Below are 22590 nucleotides of genomic sequence, written 5' to 3' on the forward strand. Positions count from 1 at the left end.
GGGAGACTGAGGCAGGAGAATCACTTGAAGCCAGGAGGCAGAGGTTGCAGTGAGCTGAGATCATGCTACTGCACTCTAGCCTGGGCAACACAGCAACATTCTGTCTCAAAAAAAAAAAAAAAAAAAAAAAAAAAAAAAAAAAAACCATAAGGAGAACTGACAAGATACATGAGTTTTCATATTTTTAGTTTATTTAGTGACTGCTACCTAGGATTTACTTTGATGTCTTAACTCATGTTTTATACGCTTGCTCTTAATTTATAATTATTTATATACTTTCTCCTGCTTTTCAATCACATATAGAAATATTTACATGTCTCTTAATGTCCCTATCAAGAAGTATGACTTCTAAGTATACTTTCAAATTTCATCATCAAAATCTAAAATAGTAGAAAAGACAATGGATATACTCCAAATAGGTAAGAAATGTTACTGTAAATTATGTCATTAAATATTTATGACATGATTATTTATTGAGCACCTATGCCCCAGACACTTTGCAAGTGCTGCAGATATGGCAGTGAACAACACAGATATGGCCTCTGCCCTTGTGGCAGTTTCAGTGTAGCTCCAAAAATTAAACAGAGAAAATATGTGTAAAAACAAATATATTTCTGGAGGTTTGAGGGTAAAGGAAAAGAATATGGTTTAAATAAAAGCTGGAAGACATGAGGGATGAGTTGTTTTGGGGGAAGGGAGCATGCCAGGCTCCAGATGCTGAAAGCAGCCAATATATAAAGGAGACAAGCTCCTCTAGTCCTCACAGCTGCCACGATAGGCTCATGCTACCTAAAGAACCTGAGCAAAGCGCTAAACATGAGAAAGCTGAGAATTTCTTCAGAGGCCCTCTCTTCTCCTCCCCACAGATCTACTTGTTGTGAACTGAAATCTCTTAGCTATGGAACGCAGTGTTTCATAATTATAAATAAGTAGGCCGGGTGTGGTGGCTCACACCTGTAATCCCAGCACTTTGGGAGGCCAAGGCAGGTGGATCACGAGGTCAAGAGATCGAGACCATCCTGGCCAATGTGGTGAAACCCTATCTCTACTAAAAATACAAAAAAATTAGCCAGGCATGGTGGCCTGTGCCTGTAGTCCCAGCTACTCTGGAGACTGAGGCAGGAGAATTGCTTGGACCCAGGAAGCAGAGGTTGCAGTGAGCCAAGATCGCGTCACTGCACTCCAGCCTGGAGACAGAGTAAGACTCCGTTTCAAAAATAAATAAATAAATAAAATTACAGTTTAAAACATAAATTCTCTAATAGAGACAAACCAATTTATACTCATACAATTGATCAGTCAAAAGAATGAATAATACCACAGCATTCCAGCATAACAGAAATATATAAAGGATGTTGAATGTCTGAAGTTTAGGGAGGGCTTCCCTTCCAGGAAATAAAAGGATGCAGGTAGGGGAGGATTTGAGAGACAACTTTATGAATTTAATAATTTTGTCAATGTAAAATTGGGACTAGAAACCTTACATTTTTACATATAAATTTCAGTTGAAGGGTCAATAAAGTATGCTTTATTTGCAAAAAAAGTAATCTAGTTTCAGAGGATGTGTAAATTAAGGTATTGTATATATTCATACAAAAAATACATAGATATGTTGACTATTTTTCATGTCTTTAAGTTTTATATGGCTCTTTTGTGATTTTAAACATCATATAGAATCATGCTACACCATGCGTTCTCAATGCGGGGACAATCTTGCCCCTAGGAAAAATTGGTTGAGGTGAAGGCGGGGTAACAAAACCTTACATAATGGTTTGTGATCCACCAAAGAGTCACAGTTCATAAACACAGTGTATCTGTGTTGTTACAACTTATGGAAAAAGGGTTCACAGACTGAGGTTAATAATCAAAAAAAGGTTGAGAAATGAAATCAGCTCCACTATGTTCTCTCTAGTGTTTCTGGCCCTAGGATGGATTTTTGTTTTAGACAAACTAATTTCCTTCTTGTTTTACCTTCACAACATCTTCTGGTATGGAAAGAGCTTTTATTCTTCTGAGTCCTTAGAAAGGTTCTTTAAAGAACATATAGCTCTCCTGGATTTCTTTGACTCAAAATACTTTGGTCATCTGGAACATTTTCAGTTACTTCCCTAAGCTTTACCATATTTTTCTTAAAATTGATTTTTTGATTTTGCCAATTCTTCCTTTTCTTCTCTGAATTCTATTTTCTGAACCCATATCACTTTGTCTCTATCAATTAACATTCGGTTAGATACACCAAATGTTAGACTTACAACCATATTTTAAAAGAACACCCATCCAATACCAGAAAATGATCCTAAATTCATTCCTCAAATTTGTGATGGTATGTTATACTCCTAAGTAGATAGTCTGGGGTTTTGTGTTTTATACCTGATATTGGAAAAGAGCTTAGACATTCTCTATCTTGTAATCATTAGGAAATTTTCAATATATTCCTGCCAAACTATGTATTTCAAACAAAGTTCTGAGATTACACTCTTGTCGCTCTGTGCTGGCCCTCGAGCAAGTGGGAGTCTGTTGCTGCGCTAGATGTCCAAGGCGACGTTAGTTTCTCTTTCTTGCCCATCTTGACCCCACAGTCTCTTTTCTACTTTTACAGTCCAAGAATGACCAATATCTAGCAGGCCTCAGTCATAAAGTATTACAGTTATGCTTCATTTATTTTACCTCTTCCATTTTATTTTTCTACCCCTCATATGTATAGTGAGTCATATTCAGAGTGGGTCTTCTGCTTGTGCTAATTCTCTCTCTGAAGGCCACTCTGGTTGTAGCCTCCACACTGTGCCATGCTGAGTTTTACTTTCAGTGAAAGTGGTCTGAAATCCTCCTTGCTCATTATCTCAACCTCTTCTCTGAGGTAGGTGTTCCTTCCCCTCAAGTACATTTTATTCTTAAAGAAGTACATTTGGACCATGACCCATCTAAACTACCAAACGACTCAAATACGGTTGACATACTCAGTATATTTGCAACTTAATGAGGTTATATTACCATGGAAGCAATTTATTAACGAAACATAGCTATTTTACATGATACCTAATGTCCAAGGCTTTGTTTAAGAATGATAGCTTTCCAGCAAATGTAATACCAATTAAACTAGTGGAGAAGCCTGGGTTGAACAAGTCTCAAGATAACAAAGAAGGTGCCACTAACAATTTGGGTGTCTTTCCTACTTACTGTAAGGATCTAAGAATATCCGATTTGTCTCTCATTCAGGAAATAGAAACCATCTGTGTATTATCCCAAGCAAAAATATAAAGAAATTTTTAAAAATCCCTGACATCAAAGAGTTTAAAGTCTTTCAAATGTATTACCTGGAAAAATAACAATTTTTTAAAAAAATTTAAAAAGCGTTAGGAGTGGGCTGGGTGCAGTGGCTCATGCCTGTAATCCCAGCACTTTTGGAGGCGTACGTGTTGTCTGAATTATAAGTGAACTGACAAGGATCTGGAGGGAAACAGGCAGGCTCATGAGGGAGGTAGCTTTTATGCTGAGCCTTGTAGGAGACGCAGAATTGCAGCTGTTGGAGACTTGGTCAAGGGTGAGGTGTGTGGTGGGGAGAGACTGGCATTGTCATGGTACCCTGAGTGATATACAAGGCTACGAGATCAGGAGAGGCAGAAAACAGGAAAGTATGTTTGCCAAAAAATACAAATTCTGATCCATTGACATATTGTTAGTAAAGTAAAAATAAAAAAAAATAAAATAAAAGAGTAAGAACAAAGGAAAAACTACAGAATGTGAATACATGTTTCTGACTCAAGACAACAAAAAAGGATGTGATTCAAAAGTTAAAGATGCTAAGAATCAGATTACACATTTGTATAATCATATAAAGAGTGAATCACTGATAGCAATGACTAATCACTACATGCATGTAAAATATACATAAAGTGAAATACAGCAGAAATTTCTACCAGTGCTACGATACACTGGTGTTTATCTTTACTGAGCACCTACTGGGTGACAGAAGCTGTCCTTTACATGCACTATTACAAGTAATCCGTACAGTGATCCAGCTAAGGAGGCTTTATTAGCCCCATTATACAAGAGGAAACCAGGGTTCAAAGAAGTTGAATAATCTGAGCTCATTTGCACTCCTACTGCGCAGTAGAGTCCGAATTTGATAGCAGCTTTTTCTGGAGGCCATTCTCTTTACTCCATGCCAAACTAGAATGATTTATAGTTCAAAAGGAATCAAGTAGATTCAAGGATACCTCCATGGTTATGTAACCCTCATTAGTTGTAATATGCTTTCATGAGTGATCTGGAATTGGAGATACAGCCAACACTCCAGAAATGAAGTATAAAATCTTGGGAGTGTGTTACAGCCCATGAGACCATCATTGTCATGTCAGTGATAATAGCTGATGGGCAGGAGTAAATTGTCCGTTAAGGTTAAGCTCTGGATCAGTCATTTAATAGAAATCAGTGGCAAGAACATGGGTTTTAGAAACAGATGGCCTTGATTCAGAATTGGAATTCTGTTATACGGAAAATGCTGGGCAGAAAACTTTACAATCTCTGTTTCCTCATATAGTCATTATGGTGAGTTAACAAAAAAATTATATAGAAAAAATAAGCAGCTTTGAATAATTTTTTTAAAAAGTATATCATTAAGACTAAGGAGGCTTGACTTCATTCAGGCACTAACTTAGCTGTATAGTCTTTGGCCAAGTCAGAAACTCTGAACTTCCTTTTTTGTAAAATGTAGATGGTACCATCTACCTTAGGGGTTCGTTGTAAGAACCTGAGATAATGTGTATTAGGTATCTAGCATGCAGCTACATTATGTTATAGAAATGTACCATATTAAATCGTTAACACAATTCTTGGCAAAATATAGTTTCCACCTCATTTCATTTTAAACCTGGGCTTGCTCTATTATAATGTTATAGGTGACTATAAATAATACTATAGACTATTAAAAATCATAACAAATTGGTAAAAATTGAACACCTGGGAGTTAAACATATTTCTAACTTTGTATTGTTTTTTAAAAGATAAACTTCATGGAAATAAAGTGCAGCATTTTCATTCATTTATCTTACAGCTCCGAACGCATTATTTTCACTAAAAGCATTCCCTTTTAAAAACACATTTCACTAAAGTGCTTAATCTGAGAAATAATAGATTAGTACTATTAATAAAGGCTTGATTTTATTAATAACAAAATTGTTAAATATGCTTGGTATCTCTGATACAATTCTTGGGTTGATGAGTCCGGTCTGTGGCCAACCTATTAAGTGAACCATGGCAAATATCCATCTTTGCAAAACTGCCCTACATCCCCCTCAAAGGCAACAAACTGACCCGAAGACAGAATTTGTTAATCACTCCAGAGGAAAGCAAACCAATAGCCCTGGCCTTCCCTATTAAAGCGAGTCATAAGAAATACAAATATCCTAGACTAAAGCTGTATACATTTAATGTTTGTTTACACACTTAACACATTGTTTATGAATTGAGCAAGTTTTGTGCAGTTTAGATTATGTTTTGGGTTTTCAACAAATTATTTAAAAATAAACAGAATGTATAAATGTATAAAAATGATTGGCTCTCGCCAGAGAGATTTTGTAGCGTTGTGCTAACCAAGAGGACTACTCCACTTTTACTCCTTTTTCGTCTAAATGACACCTTAATGACCTGCCCACGCTGAAGCCTCATCCATGCTTTGGGAAACCACCACATACCTGTCGGGAAATGTGACTGTTGGTTAAGGCTACATTTCTCACACTACCGCGAAAGAAGTATGTGACTTAAATAGGGCCGTAATTTCCTTTACCTATTCCTTCCCTCAAAGGCTGCTTTAAATGGAGGTAATTCAAGCCTCCCCGTGCCAAACGCCGGCACTCCCACAAAGATGGATTGGTTCTTATTTTTTACTTTAAGGAGGATGGGAACCTGAAAATGTTTCCTAACGTTTTCTGAGGCTTTAACATGCTTAAGGAATTTGAAACCAAGGCAAGTTTGGCCGTAACACTCCGAAATATCCGCATTAGGATGCGGGCTAGGTGTCCGGCTATCGCAAAACTACGGAGGATGCAAGGTTTGGAAGAAACTGTTTGGACTTTGCTGTATACCGGGCAGGCGTGGGGGGTTGGGGAGGGAAGAACTGGCTGAGGGAGAAAAGAAAGGCATTCGCGTCCACAGAACACATCCTAACGCTCCTGAGTTGCTAACTCCATCCCTAATCATCTCGTTGGTGGAACCAGCTGGAAAGGGAAAGATTAGCGAGCCTCGGCGTGGGATGAAGGCAGCGGTCTTGGCCTCAACCGCTGGCCTAGACACCTGGCTTCTGGGGCCCGCCCGATCGAGCTGAACCCCCTCCCCTTCAGTCCTGCAGGTGAGCACACGGTGCTCTCACGTTTCTTCGAGAAACCTTCCAATTCCTCTACCTCCCCAAAAGTGCTAACTTCAAGGGTTCGGAGGTGGCAGGGGGGTGGCAGACCGGAAAGGACAGGCCCCGGGGTCTCAGGGATTTTCGAGGTAGGAAAGAACGACGATCGCCCCGGCCATGGACGCATTTTCCCTCGCGGACCGCCCCCCGCCCCCGTGCCCAGTCTGCACGACCTGCCGCTGCCGCGCGGCGCTGGGCGCCGGGCTGGGGTCCTCGCGCGGCCGCCGGGGCTAGCGTGGATTGGGTGGGGTAGGGGTTGGCGGGCTCCTGAGCCGCAGTAGCGGATGGTTCCCGGCACCACACGCCGGGCGGGCAACCACATTCTGACTGAGAGCCGGGGGGAGGCAGGGACGCGAGTGAGGCGGGGCGAGTCCTGGTGCGGCGCGCCCGGCAGACCGAGCGGGTGGCCCTCTGCGGGCTGCCCCTCTCCATCCCTCCGCGGATCCCCCGCCCTTACCTCCGGGCGCGAGGGTGTCGGCTGCAGAGGGTCCTAGGGAGCAGCGAGCTGCCTGGGGGTCGGGCTCAGCGGCTGCCAGCGACGGCGGGGTCTCTCGCGGGACCGCTGCTCATGGCTTGTAGCGCCAGAGCACTGCAGCCGCGGCCACGGCGGCGCCCTCCTCCTCGTTCTCTTCGCGGGCTTCCAGCCGGGACGCAGCTAACGCCCCAGCCCCGCAAGCCCTCCTCCCCTCCGCCTCCCCGGCCGCGGACGGAGCCGCCTCCAGCACCGCCCCGCGCGCAGCTGGGCCAGCGGCAGCCAGCGCCGCCCAGCGCCCGGCCCTGGGGTCGCTACCGCCAGCCGAGTCGACTCCGCGGTGCCAGCCCCGCTGTGACGCAGGCCGCGCTGCCCGGGAACTTCCTCCCCTGCAGAGACCACCCCGCGCCCAGGACCCGCCAGCGAGGGCTGCCGCCCGCCGCCGGGGGCTTTCTCCAGGACTGGGAGAGAAATCCTGTCTCCGCTTCCCGACGCGGCCACTCCCACCCCTGAGACGCCCACCTGGCGGGCTCTGCGTGGGGGGATTCGGCTGCGTCTAATACCACCTCCACCACTCATCCCTAACAATTCGCGGAAAACCACAGGCGGCTGTGCGCGAAGGCGTCGGCTCAGCCACCGCAGCTCCTCCCCCGGGGTAAGTTAGAGGGGAGCAGCCACCACTAAAAATAGCCCTTCTGGGAACTCCTCCGAAGGCCAGGGTCAGGATGAAGATAACCCCTCCACAGGAGAAGCGAAGGCCTCCTTAAAGAAGGGTGGGGAGGGGACGGTGGGATACACTGAGGGAGATGGAGAAGGAGAAAAGCAAAACCCAATATCCTTGGATCACGAAGCTCTTGAGCCCCTTGACAACCATGTCTCCTTTCAGGCCGGAATCCCCAACTGCACCGCCCCTGCAAGACGGGCTAAGCGGCAGATTCCAGGGAGATTCAGTTGGAATGCCCCTCCTACAGCTCCCGCATAAAGGAGTTGACGGTGCACAGCAAAACCACCTGTTATTTAGCGAGTATGGGGGGAGGGGTTCTCCCTCATTGATTGATCTGAACTGTGCTTTTCTTCTCCCCGTTTTCCTACCCAATTTCAGGATGAAAAAGCAAACTGACGTCTTGAAAGCTGGCAGCTCTCTGTATGGAAAATCTCTTCCCTGTGAAAAAATGTACAGACAAGATTACTAAGTAACACAGTCTTCTGGGAATGCTTTATCAATGCCAGCTATTTGAAGAGCACCCAAAGTCAAACTAGTGCTCCGCACTGGCAGTCTGGAAAAGACAGATGTATGTGAGTAGAGAAACTGATAGACAACTAGTCGCTGACCAGTTGGCCTGTTTTCATACTACAAGCCTTCAGAAAGCAGTCGCCTCCTTTTACTATGTTTCTATTTCTAAACCAAAATGAAAAGGACATTTGTTCAAAAGATATTCTCTTGGGCTTTACATTGCTTTCCCCCTGCTCACTCAGCAAAATCCTATACTTTTTTTTCCAATTCCAGTGCTGCTGTTGGGTGTCCTTCCCAGAAGACAATCTTAAATTCTCTTAGGCCTTAGGAGCTGAATCTAACACCAGTCTTAATTAACCTAGAACAAGACAAAAATTTAGGTCGTGGCTTACCTCCTAGTCAGCAGGTGGGAAAAATTCCTAGAGAGTCTGGGGGAAAAAGGCAAAGGCTAACTTTAGCAATTTGCTTAAAAACAAACAAACAAACAAAATTCAAGTACCTTGTAAGTCACCAGGGTAGATGCAGCAATACTCTCTAAGGTAGTTTTACCTCTTCAATTCTCTTACCTTACCTGAATTTAAACACAGTGAGGCTCTGACCTTACCTGAATTTAAACACAGAAGTACCAAGGTTACAACCCTCCTGTGGAGGGCCTTATTCTGCAAGGGCTCTCTAATACACTTCTGGCTTTGTACCACTGGCACCTGACCACAAGCTTAGGCATCCCTGAAATGTTCCCTTGCTACCCAGTGTCAAGGAACCATTGAACCTTAGACTTTGTACTCAGGTGAACCAGGATTAAATCCCTGCTCTTCCAGTTTAAACTTAGGAAATTTACTGTTCTTTTTACCTGCCCCCTCCCCCCGACCCACATCCCCTTATCATCAGTATAGGTATAGTAGTACAGGGTGCTGTGAGAATTAGCTAATATGCTCAAATCACCAAGAACAGTGCCAAGCACTTTGTAAGTAGTCAGTAAATGAGAGCTACTATCGTACTTACTACTCTTCATCGAAAGCAAAAGAACCAGGAATAGCAAAAAGGTTTGGAAACCTGGGATCTGAATCCCCTGCAAGTTGAGTCCACCCCAAGTTGCTTTATTGCAGTACTTTTGGCTACTCTGTGTCTGCCTTCTAATTGGATCAACTGGGTAGTTTTTCACGTGTAGGCAGGTAATTCACATGCACGTTAATGCTTGAAAGCTACTAGTCTAAAAACTATGCTACACGGCTTAGTTCACTTTTTCTTATTTTGTAGCATGTAAACCTTAAACCTAGTCATCTCATCTCAGTCCATCTAATTCACATCAACATCCACACTTAGCAAGCTCTCTGTAAAGGACTGGGAGAATTAGCAATCAGTCAACTTGAGGGAGGGTCTTAAATAAGTACAAGGCTTATTCTCTGACTTCAGGGTGTTCATAGTTCATGGGAGAGGGAATCACGCATACACACAAACCAGAATAAACCATTTTGAAGTAAATGTGCTTAAAGTTCAGCACATCTCCAGAAAGGAGAGGGTACTGTGAGCTAGATGAACTGGGTACACAGTCTCTGTCTTGACCTTTCACTTTATACCCAATTCTTTAGGCTAAATTTTGACATTCTAATTGGACTTCCAGAGTGAGTAGTTCCAACACTAAAGACTCTACGTAATTATCAGATAACCATGTACAGGTTGGTGATAGGAGCAGAAGTAGATATTTCTGGGCCGTGTGGGGCTGTGGTAAGGGATTTGGAATGAAATAGGTCTGGGCTTAACTCTTGTATTGCTAGCTGTGAACTTCAGTTTCCTCATCCGTCTATTGGAATATAGCTACCTTTTAGGGTTGTGGTGAGACTTAGAATATCTGTAACCCCTCTAGTGGGTTGTATGATAACAGCAATTATGTTATATTGTTGTTTTGTTGTTAGCTGTAAGAAAACTGAGGCTGGGTTGAGTTATTCCTTGAAGGCATAATTAATTAATTAATTAATTAATTCTGAGACAGAGTCTCACTCTGTGTGAACTCCACTCACTGCAACCTTCACCTTCCAGGTTCAAGCAATTCTGCCTGCCTCATCCTCCTGAGTAGCTGGGATTAACAGGTACCCACCACCATGCCCAGCTAATTTTTTTTTTTTTTTTTTAGTAGGGATGGGTTTTCACCATGTTGGCCAGGCTGGTCTCAAACCCCTGACCTCAGGTGATCCACCCGCCTTGGCCTCCCAAAATGCTGGGATTATAGGCATGAGCCACCAGGCCCGGCCTGAAGGCATAATTTAAAAGTCACCTTCTCTATGAAGCCTCCGCAGTTTCTAGGCAAGTGTAACCCTTCCTTGTGTGACCACAGCACTTACCATGGTATGCTCTCATTTGTCTCTTTACATGCTTCTTCACTACAGAGTCTGGGAGCCTCTCCAGGGCAGGGCTGTATCTTGATTCACTTTTATGTCTATTATTGACACCCTGCACAGGACCTGATATTAAATATTGAAATAATGAGTTTTTAAATGTCTCAATTTCTTGCATTGGTTCTGACTTTCAATATAACTCTTACTATTCTACAGGCGCTAAAACCTGAACCCTTTAGCTCATAAATAATTCATACTAAATTTATGTATTATGTATATGTATCTGCTTAAACCCTGATGATGTCAATGCTGGGATTATTCTTTCAGACCAACCTGCTATTCTTGTTTTGTTTTACATTTGATTTCAGTTGATCCTGCCTGGTAAGAGTGCAAGTAAAATCTACATTCTAAACCAAAACCACCAGCAGGATTTTACACTGCATTCTCTATCCATCCCGTGCCCATTTGCTCCCCAGACCATTTCTGAGCTTTGTGGGAAGAAACTGAGCTAAAAGAAAACGTTGTTGTTTTAAGTTCCAGCTGTTTACACTGTTGCAACCATTAGCACTTTCTGAATTAATACCTGCAAGATAAATGCTACCTTAAGCAATAGTTTTGAAATCCTTGACTCTATGCCATTAAAAATGCTAAGACAGGGAAAAATGAAACCTTCCCTAGAAAATGTCTTTTGCCCAAAAAGTTGCCTGAGAGGTAATGTTGTCAAATGTGGACTTTACCCCAAAATGGTAGTTGAATTTGTACCAGAGGAGAGGGTGGTCTACTGGGGCTAAAAATGATACCCCAAAGTGAAGGACTTAAAAGCAGCCTCAGAAGCAAAGTCTCTGTCTAGCTTTTTCCTGCCCTCCTGTCTCTCACTCTCATTCTCCCTTAAAGGAAGCCATAGAAACTGGAATCCTTCTTGCCTGAGGCGGACCATATAAACCAGAACCTTTTCCCCAAAACCAGCCTGAAAGCCTAAAAAATTTACTCTAATCTTCTCATTCCCTTCCCTTTCTCTTTCTTGCTAACCGCTGGCCATAAAGAAATTAAGACCCTCATTCTAGGGGGGTCCTACCCCATACCTGGGAGGAAGGAATGTCATATAGAAAGGCCAAGAAGAAATCTGGACAGGCCTTGCTGGGTTTCCCCATTCAGCCTATTAGCACTGGATCATACCCCTTTTGTCCAATCATATTTCTACACAGCTTTCCATACTCCATTGAACCTAAGCATAAAAATGGGCCAAGAGCGGTGGCTCATACCTATAACCCCAGCATTTTGGGAGGCCGAAGTGGAACATCACTTGAGCCCAGAAGTTACAGGTTACAGTGAGCTATGATCAGGACATTGCACTCCACCCTGAGCTACAGAGTGAGACCCTAAATCAAAAATAAAAATTCTAGTAAAGGAATAGTTGCCTCTATATCTTTGGGTCTTCATTCTGAAGGCTCCTGTGTCGCATAAAACTATGATCAAATAAATTTGTTATGCTTTTCTCTTGTTAATTTGCTTTTGTTGGAGAGGTGTCAGCTGTTACTCTTATGATAGGAAGGAAAGGAATCACCCCTTTTTGCTCCCTACTGTACCAAGAACCTAAAAATAAGATTTTATAAAACTTTGAATCAGATTCTTCTAAAACCAACCTTATTTATTTTACCACCCCAAGACAGAATTGTTTGATCCCACTAACTTGTGAAATTTTCTTTGGAAATGATAAAGAATAAACACTTATGAGGTACACACTGTGTGCTAAATGCAGGTTGAATATCTGTTTTCCAAAATGCTTGGGACCAGAAGTGTTTTGGATTTCAGATTTTGAATATTTGCACTATACTTACTTACCCATTGAGCATCCCAAATTCAAAAGTCTAAAATGCTCCAATGAGAATTTCCTATAAGCATCATGTCAGTGTTCGAAAATTTGGAGCACCTGATTTCGGATGCTCAATGTGTACTAGCTTTATATGCATTGTCTCATTTATTCACCATAGCTATCTATTACACAGGCAGTATTATTTTCTGTTGACAGATAAGAAAACAGAGGCCCATTGTAATCCAGTAGCTAGCCAAAGGTCACATGACCAGTGAGTAGAAGAGTTGTGATTTGGGCCTAGGCAAGTCTAATTTCAGGGTTCTCATGCTTACTCACTACTTAATCCTATAGGAAAGGAGTATTTATTTTTAAATGGAACCCATCAGTTATTTCAGTAAGATTAATAATGTACTTTTTCAGTCTTTCAAAATTGCATTGATTTGTGCTTTTTCCACTAGTGTACTCATATCCCACATGTGCCTTCATGAGCTGGTTTTACAGCTTACTCTTTAATTGAAAAGCACTTTATGACTAAAAGCAAACTTCTTAATGAAAGATCATAATGTGTCTGTGGCTCCGAGTTAAGGCAACATGAACTATAACCAGACAGAGAGTCTCATTCTTAGAATTATTGTTCAGAGCGGGTCAAGGATAGATAAGTAACTTTCACATGAGAAATATTATTATACTGTGATATAACAAAAAAATATATATATTGGTCATTATGGTTCCTGGCTTACAGCTTCTAAAACTCTTGTAATTTCCTCAGTGATTAGAGCTATAGGATCATTTTTGATTTTATTTAGGTTTTGTTCTTAGTTCCTGAAATAGCTCCAGATAAAGGTGAAAAAAGTGTCTTTTGTTACTCATAAGATGTCCCCTTCAACCACACCTGGGTTTATGTTAATGAAGCAATTTTTGGAAAGCCCCTAGATAACTGCAGGATGGGAGCTGGTTGCTATGGAAACTTAAACGTGTGTGTGTGTGTGTGTGTGTGTGTGTGTAGACTAGAGGGTTGGAATTTTCAGCCCCACTTGGACCTTTGACCTTTTGGGAGTGGAGAACTGAAAACTGACTTAATTACCAATGCTAATGATTTAATCAATCAGGCCTATGTAATGATGCCTTTATAGAAACCCAAAAGGATGGAGTTCAGAGGCCTTCCAGGTTGATGAACAAGAACACATTCACCTGCTGTAGGGGTGGGTGTACCCCAAAGCTCCATAGGTACAGAAGCTTCTATACTCAGGACCCTTCTGGATCTTACCCTATGTATCTCTTCATCTGGCTATTTATTTGCATCCTTTAATATATCCTTTGTAATAAACTAGTAATCTAGAAAGTAAGCTTTTCCTGAGCTCTGTAGGCCATTCTAGTAAATGATTAAACCTGAGGAGGAGTTATGGGAACCTTGATTTGTAGCCAAGTTGGACAGAAGTGGTATATATCCTAATATAACATGGGAACCTGCCACTTATGATTGGCATGTGAAATTGGGGGATGGGGAAGCAGTCTTGGGGACTGAGCCCTTAGCCTGTGGGGTCTAATGCTATCTTCAGGTAATATCAGAACTGAGTTAAATTATAGGATACCAGTCAGTGTCCACTGGAGAACTGAATTATTGTGAGGAAAACCCCACACATTTGGAGGCTAAAAGTATTGATGTGAGTAGTAGCATATAGGAGTTTTTTCCTATACACGTATGTAGTGGAAGTTTAAAGTAAAAAGTTTTGTATTGTCAGGACTGACTTCTTTGCACCTAAATATCACTGCTATAACTGTGTTACTAAGGAATAGTTGCTTGCTTTTATGTATTCGGAACCTGCAGCTACTGTTCTAAAAAGTTTGCATGTGTTAACTTATTAATTAAATCTACAAATGACTGGCTGTACCCATGAAGTGAGTTATTCTAAAGACAATGGAACATTTAAATGGTTTAGAAATTTTTGGATTAAAAATACATTAATAATATCTCCTTAAGAATGTGACTGATTTTTTTCCAGGGCTCAAATTTTTCAGTCTTTTCCTAACACCATATTTTATTATGCATACACAATATGCCATAGAGCCTCTCAGATCACAACTTAACATTGAATTGCCTCAAATTTCAGTGGCATCAGCCCTGACAAAGCATCTAATTTTAAGCCTAAGCAATTGTGTCTTTGTTTTGAATGAGAAACTGTCCTCTCTTTGAGACATGAAGATCCATGGCTCAGGAAAACTTATCAGGGTAGTGAAATTGAAGATGCTCTTGTTACGCACATAAACATGATTCTCTCTTTGAAAAATTATTGTGGACGGTGCTTTGTATGTTTAGGAAATGCCATAGCCATGCCCACATGCTCTCTCCATGAAAGCCACTACCCATCCTGAGGTATGATTCCTTTTTTTTTTTTTTTTTTTTTTGAGCGTTTTTGGAGCTTATTTCTGAGTTTCCTGAATCTCTTTAGGAAACAACATCAGCAACAACAAAGCCTGATTTCCCTTCTTAGTATCAGTGATAGTGTTAATGGCCACTTTTGCTGTTAGTGAAAAGAACATAACCTGGAATTGATGAGACCTGGATTCCAGTCATACTTCTTTCACTGACTAACTTTGTGACTTGGGACAAATCTCTTCATGTCTTTGTATCTTCAGTCCTCATCTGAAAGTGAGAGGATTGGGAAAGATGTCTTTTTAGGGCTTGTTTGGCATGAGAATATACATAGATCTTAAAATTATACACGTTTATCTTCCTTAGATTTCAGTCAGTAATGGATATTATCACCAGCATTTAATGAAGGAAGCAGGAAGTTATCCATCGCTGCTAGCTGCTATCCACAGGAATTCTGTCTAGAGGCAGGGCAGGCCAGTCAGCCAGTATCTTCCCGAAGTACCTTTGTCTTCCACCATCCACTCCCCCTGAGAGAGCCAGTCCTCTAGTGAGGCATTTCTAAGCTGTCCATAGAACTCTGCCCCTTGAGATGTCCTGAGAAATAGGAATAATCTATGGTCAAATTTGTTTGAGAAGTACTGTATCCTCCTTGAAGATTCACAATGCGTATTAGTATGCTTAGGGCTTTGAGAAGTCCTGTATTAAAAATACTTGTTAAATTTTGCTCAACCTAGCATTTCTTTAACTTCACTTGGCCATGGAGCTATTTCCTTTATTACACCTATCAACATTCCAAAAGAATAAAATTCCTCAGAATAGAATATTTTGTTATTTTTGAGTTAAAGACTGCAGAGCCTTCATAAGACTTTTCGTGTTGGAAAGAGAAGGGAATTGTGGGCTCTATAACTTTTAATGAATGTCTGTCAAGATAAGGCCTCTTGGTAGATGTTTTCTTCAGCTATTTTCCTTACAAACATCAGCCATAATGGAGTGCCTGTCATCTTTAATAGGACAAAGAGCACCCATTCTCATTGGTAATAGTGCAGCTTTGTTCCTTTACACTGAGGAATAGTTCCCTGGCTTTTACATACTCTTGTTAGCCTCTGGGTTCCATGACATCCTTTCAGAAATAGCTGAAACTGATATAGAACACACACATATTCTGAGCACAAAAAAGATGACATAGAATAGTCTATTACTGGTGACTGTTAGAAGACAGTTCTCTATGGGTCTCTAGTGTTTTTGTACCGTTTCTTCCAAAATAAATGTTCAAGGATGTTTGTACAGTGAACAGCCTTGAAAGATAGAGATAATGTCTTTCTGTGGAGCAAAAGCCAGACATGTTTACTGTCCAGTATAATAAAGATAATGTTTTTCCCCAAAGCAAATGGGAAGCATAGTTACTGCTCATAAAAAGTTGACATTCCTTAAGCTTAGGATTCCTCTTCTATAGCACAATCCACTGTGGAGTTAGGTGCTTTCTGGCTCTCTTTGCTTCTCCCTGTGGGAAGTGGGTCTCCAGTAACTGATAGAAAAATGCTGATACTTTGGATACTGCTATTGAAGTGAGTAGTAAACTTTCTTTTGTCTCTGACCCAGGACTTTTCATGTCTTATACCAGCATCCAAGAAAGTGTAGCAGGCTAATATTTTAGTTTCCAAGGATAAGAAAATTTCAGAGCCTCCACATTTCTTCACAACAACTAGCTTTTTCCTCTCTACTAGGTGGAAATTGATGGGATAACTTGATATCCTTATCTGCTCGCCCTCGCTGAATCATTCCTGATCTAATGAATATTCTCTCATATGAATGCTTTTCTAGGCCTGTTGTGGCATTTTTTTTTTTTTTTTTTTTTTTTCTGAGACGGAGTCTTGTTCTGTTGCCCAGGTTGGAGTGCAGTGGCGCAATCTCAGCTCACTGCAACCTCTGCCTCCTGGGTTCAAATGATTCTGCTGCCTCAGCCTTCCCACTAGCTGGGACTACAGGTGCGTGCCACCATGCCTGGCTAATTTTTTCTAATTTTAGTAGAGATGGGGTTTCACTGTGTTAGCCAAGATGGTCTCGATCTCCTGACCTCACGATCTGCCTGCTGCGGCCTCCAAAGTGCTGGGATTACAGGCGTGAGCCACTGTGCCTGGCCTCTTGTGGCATTTTTTATAGTCTTCCATCCTTGTTTCTGAGGAAGATTCAATAGAGAGCTATTAGAAGTGATGTACTCTGATTAAGGAATTTCAAAGAAAAGCCACCATAAATTTAAAGTCCAGCATGATAACATTTCATTACAATGATGAGACAATATTTTATATTCTATTTTATTTTGAAAAATTATTTAAAAAATCAATTCTCCGTGAAAAGGAATTACCGTGTTACGTTAAAGAGTGTGTGTGTGTGTGTGTGTGTGTGTCTGAGTTAGTTGCATTGATAGCTTCCAAAAGAAAAATAGAGGAGAACACTAGGGTTCAGATAAGACGAACTGCTTCCAGTGACCAAAAGGAGGAGTCTTTAACCACAACATGAAAACAGCTTATAGTCTCATTTAGGAGACTGAAAACATCTCTGATCTCTTAAGTGTCTCTAATATTCTTTAGCTTGTAAAATGCTCCAGATAATAGCTATTTACATCTGATCTGATACCATTTTATATTAACTATTCATTTTATTGGCTTAACCAGAATTCAGAATTATACCTTCTATAATAATGTTTCTGATCATTTGCTTTGAAGCAAACACTTTCTGATTGAAAAATTGTCAGAGACTTTAAAGTATAACAGTATTGATTTGAAAACAACCAGGTCTGCACATTTATAAGAGGTAGGCTGACAACTTGCTGCCGTGATTTGAATGATACAGACAAGGTAGCTGATTAACATTTGTTGAGGATTTACTCTATGTCAGGCATGATGTTAAAGATTTTACATGTATTATTTCATTACATCCATGTAATAACAGGATAACAGAGGTAATCTTATTATTCCCATTTCACAGATAGGGAGTCTGAGGTACATACAGGTAATGTCACTTGCCCAGCCTCATGCTCTAGTGGTGGCACAGCCAAGAGTACAACCCAGACAGCCTGACTCGAAAGCCCACACTCTTATCATGCCCTTTCTATCTTAAAACATCACAGTATTTTAAACTGCTGGAAAATGTCATTTTTTCCCCTAGAGTGTTAAACAAAAATAAACAATGTTGCTTATCTGGAGTTTCATACCTAATTATCTTCACATATACAATGTTTTTGATCTTCATTTCTCTACAGTGAATATATTTCAGGATCATTAAGGGTGAATTGGTATCCATCAGTCCATGCTGACGGAGAAAAAAAGATACCGTATAGCCTATTTTGAGTAGGGAGACATTCTAGTTATGCCACTTGGAAATGTTTCACATAAGGTTTTGTTGTATCCCAAACTCCTAACATAGTTGCATTTGAAAAATCATTTAGTAACCTAAAACAAATACCAAGAGATGTTGAGTGTCTTTAAGTCTATATCCAAAGAGAGAGGAAAGAGCAGCAATATTTTAAAAGTTACTTATTCTCTACCTGAGGATGTTTCCATTTTTCGTGATTATAAGGAGTATTACTGTCAGCCCCAAACTGCCCAGTTTCCAGAGTCCCCAGATGGGCACATTGTGATGTTGCCTAGGCTATAAGTCACATCACAATACTTTTCCTCAGATCAGACTGGCAGCTCAGCCTCTCCAGTTTCCCAAGGAGGGTGAGGTGGGGAGTGGTGCAAGACTTCTGAGTGCTTTAAGGGGAAAGGAATTTTTAAAATCTTGTATGATTATTTCTTAGGATGATGAGGAAATCATTTAATATGCAACCTTTATAGCTTGCTGCCTAGCCTCTCAAACTCCAAAATGATTTATAAAAAATAGCAATGGAAAGGTTTCATGCAAAATTCTCTGCGACGTTAGATCTATGCAGTGTCCTGGCTACTGAAAACAAATAGTATGATACACATTTCAGATGCAAAAGCAAGTTTCACTTCTAGCATCCCCTGACACCATTTTCACAAGAAAATGAGGAGTCATCATGGTCTTTGCTGAGAAACTTTTGTGAAGATTGGTGGATATTTTTCTCTCTTTCTGTTAAGACCTTGAAGAATAGAGTTGAGTAGAACTTACTTTCTGTTTCTGTTATCTAAAGTGAATTAAGAGGTTTAAGGTTTAAGCGGTGGCTCACTCCTGTAATCCCAGCACTTTGGGAGGCCGAGGCGGGCGGATCACAAGGTCAGGAGATCGAGACCATCCTGGCTAACACGGTGAAACCCCGTCTCTACTAAAAATGCAAAAAATTAGCCGGGCGAGGCGGCGGGCGCCTGTAGTCCCAGCTACTCGGGAGGCTGAGGCAGGAGAATGGCGTGAACCTGGGAGGCGGAGCTTGCAGTGAGCCGAGATCCCGCCACTGTACTCCAGCCTGGGCGACTAAGCGAGACTCTGTCTCAAAAAAAAAAAAAAAAAAAAAAAAAAAGAGGTTTAAGAGAAGCAAGTATGAATCCCCTGATCTTGTGAAATCTCAAGTAGCTAAAAGGAAGTATTGACATTTTTTAACTGGAAGTATTTGAATTTACCTGGATTTAAACCTGCATTGGCATTTTTTATAACACATATGATGACTGAATTTCTGTAGATCCCGTAGGAAATCACCTATTTGTTTTGGAAAAATCATCTTCCTGAACTTTGCAGGTCTTTAATCAAATTTGCACATGGTTCTGATGGGTTTATAGCTCTTTACTGCCTCCCTGATTTTGCATGTGTCTTTATACCACCTCCTAATTTCTTACTTCCTTTTTCTCCTTATCACTATACTCTCTTTCTCTCCAAATTCCATCAGTCTTTAAATGTTCACTTCAAATTCTATCTTCATAAAGTTTTTCTCACACCTTCTTTTCTGTAAACTCTTTCCTGTGGTTTGAATGTTTGTGTCCCCTCAAAATTCATATGTTGAAACCTAATTCCCAGCGTGATAATATTAAGAGGTGGGGCCTTTGGGAAGTGATTAGGCCATTAGATTTCCAGCGTCATGAATGGGATTAATGCCCTCATGATAGAGGCTTTAGGGAGCTTATCCCTTTTGCCATATGAAGATGCAGCAAAGAGGCAGCAAAAAGGTACCATTTATGAAGCAGAAACTAAGCCCTTACCAGCCACCAAATCTGCTGGCGCCTTGACCTGAACTTCTCAGCCTCCAGAACTATGAGCAATAAATGTTTATAAATTACTTGGTCTAAGGTATTTTTTTTTCATAGCAGTTCAAAGGGACTAAAACACTCTATAGTCATTAATCATCTCTTACCTTCCATACCTATAAGAACTTAAATAAGTTGCTTAACTTCTCTGAGCCTCAGTTTCCCAAGAAATAAATGGGGATAATTATAGTGTCTACTTTATAGTCTGGTTGTGAGGGTTAGATTATTTAATACATATAAAATACTAGAGCAGAGACTGACACACTGTAAGCATGTGACAAGCATTAATTTTTGTTAATATTTAACGGCGAATTGCATCCTTATTTTAAACAGTTTTCCATTTTTTTCTATTTTCCACATGGTAGAGGTTAAAATTTGTTGATTTGATTTAATTGTGTGTAGTATAATGCCAAAGGGAATCTTTCTTTAAATTTTTAATTATATTGTAAAGAGTTACCAATTGACAGTTTTCTTATAAGTCAGCTTAATTATAATAAAATATTTAAAAAGTAAACATAGTGAGTACTTATTACCTGAATTAATATTATATAATATACATATATAGTTATATATTTATTATATAAAAAGTTTATTTGATTATTTAACTTTGTATTCATTTATGTAAATAAAGTGTAATTTTTATTAAAATTTATAAATTTTATATAAATATAAAACGAATATAACTTAAAAATGTTTCTACATTTTTATTTCAATTTAATATATCACCCATGATGCACTAAAATAATCATTTCTTTCCCCCACCCCAAATTTAAACACAGGAAATTGTATTTTTGAGACATTCTTATCTAAAGTATCTGTAATATTGTTGAACTTCTGTGGATATGAATGAGTCAATGTCCTAGTTAGTGATGTAGAAAAATGGCTACACACCAATAATTTTGAAAAAAGACTTTCATTGTTTACTGAAGTCACATGCAGGAAGAAATAGCTAGTTTTTTTGTTTTTTTTTGTTTTTTTTTTTTTTTTGAGACGGAGTCTCGCTGTGTCACCCAGGCTGGAGTGCAGTGGCCGGATCTCAGCTCACTGCAAGCTCTGCCTCCTGGGTTTTTACGCCATTCTCCTGCCTCAGTCTCCCGAGTAGCCGGGACTACAGGCGCCCGCCACCTCGCCCGGCTAGTTTTTTGTATTTTTTAGTAGAGATGGGGTTTCACCGTGTTAGCCAGGATGGTCTCGAACTCCTGACCTCGTGATCCGCCCGTCTCGGCCTCCCAAAGTGCTGGGATTACAGGCTTGAGCCACCGCGCCCGGCAGAAATAGCTAGTTTTAACACACCAGTGTTACATGTTCTTTTTTACGTGATTTATACAGGGATGCATCTCAAGATCTCTCCAAATCCTTCATACATTTGTGATCTACGGAGTAGGGAGGGCCTCATACTCTAAAGCAAACTTCAAAAGGCTGTTTGAAATGTAAAATTGGGCAATATTAATTTTAAAACAAATAGTTCAGCCATTTGAAGACAAGAGGTGTCAATATTTCTGTCCAGAAACCAATGGGAGTATGCCATTAAAGATTGAGACGGGGTCCTGAAGTTTGTTCAAGATATAAAATACTAAGGTCTTGTAAATCACAGAGGAGACATTTTATCTATATTACTTGGCTATCTTTAGAAAGTAGTTTTAACTCTTCAAGCAGTTTTAACTACTCTAACCATTGTGTAGTATTTTGTAATGGTGACAAAACTTTAGATAAAATGAAATCTTCCTTCAAAATATCTCTCAAACTCTTCCTTTCCTCCCTTTGCATTTCCATGTCTCTCCTCTAGTTTTGCTCTCATCACTTTATGCCTACCTAGTGGCCACTGTCTCCTTCCCAGTCTTCCCATTTTAGTTTTATCCAACCCACTCTCCATGCAGTCATCTGATTTATCTTCCCAAAGTGCTGCTTTCAACACATATATAATGAATGGCTGGCCCAGAGTAGTTGCTCAGTAACAATTTCCCCTTGCTTTAAGTAATTCCCCATTGTCCAAAGGGAAAAACTTAAACTCAAATCCTGCATGGTTTGTAAATCTCAGTAGGAGACTGTGGTATAATAAAGATTATATTGGTCTTTTTTCCTGGTTCCTACTACAGAGCTTTTAAAACCCACTGCATTCCCTAAGTGATGGAGGTCTCTTTGTTATACAAATGAAGTGGCTGACCATAGCCTCCTGTGTAGTTTCAGGATGGAAGCTGGTCACCAGTAAGACTAACCATGGGATTAGAGTGCTCAAACTTTGGGCCAGCCTGACCTGAGTTAAAAACTCAACTAACCAGGAGGGGAAGGGGGCTGGAGACTGAGTTCAATCATTTGACCAAGAATTTAATCAGCCATATATAAAATGAAAGCCCAATAAAAACTGTGGATGCTAAGGCTCAGGGGAGCTTCCTGATTGGTGAACATAAAGCTATACCAAGAGGGTGCATGGGTTGAGTCCATGGGGTGAGGGTGTGGAAGCTGTATGGTCTCTCCCTGATCTCGTCCTTTGTATGTCTTCATTTAGCGCTTCTTTAGATGTAGTCTTTATAAAAGCCTGTAATCAAATCTGTGCTTTCTTGGTTCTGTGAGTTGTTCTAGTGAGTGACTAAACCTGACAGGGTCATAGGAGTCACTAAATTTGAAGCCAGTTGGGCAGAAGTGTGAGCTGCCTGGGGACCTCCTGAGAATGACTGGCATCCTAAGTGAGGGCAGTCTCATGAAGGACACTGCCCCTTAACCTGTGCCAATTCTGGTAGTTAGTGTCAGAATTGAGTTGAGGTGGAAACA

The 22590-nt window shown here is 40.6% G+C and overlaps 1 protein-coding gene across 3 annotated transcripts in view; it reads right to left on the reverse strand.

The window, feature by feature from the left end:
* LOC105482822 (leucine rich repeat containing 8 VRAC subunit C) overlaps nt 1-14876 on the reverse strand; it is a 104132-nt gene extending 89256 nt beyond the window's left edge. For 2 of the 3 annotated variants that reach the window (XM_011743173.3, XM_011743171.3), the window contains exon 1: nt 6858-6992. The gene's annotated coding sequence lies outside the window, so the exon portion shown is untranslated. Of the gene's footprint in view, nt 1-6857; nt 6993-8498; nt 8535-10445; nt 10566-14796 lie in introns of those variants that run through there. The other variant, XM_024793107.2, reaches the window with a different exon arrangement.
* Between the last annotated feature and the right edge of the window lie 7714 nt (nt 14877-22590).

The sequence above is a fragment of the Macaca nemestrina genome, chromosome 1 (genome assembly GCF_043159975.1).
Source record: "Macaca nemestrina isolate mMacNem1 chromosome 1, mMacNem.hap1, whole genome shotgun sequence".
In the NCBI taxonomy this organism is placed as follows: domain Eukaryota; kingdom Metazoa; phylum Chordata; class Mammalia; order Primates; family Cercopithecidae; genus Macaca; species Macaca nemestrina.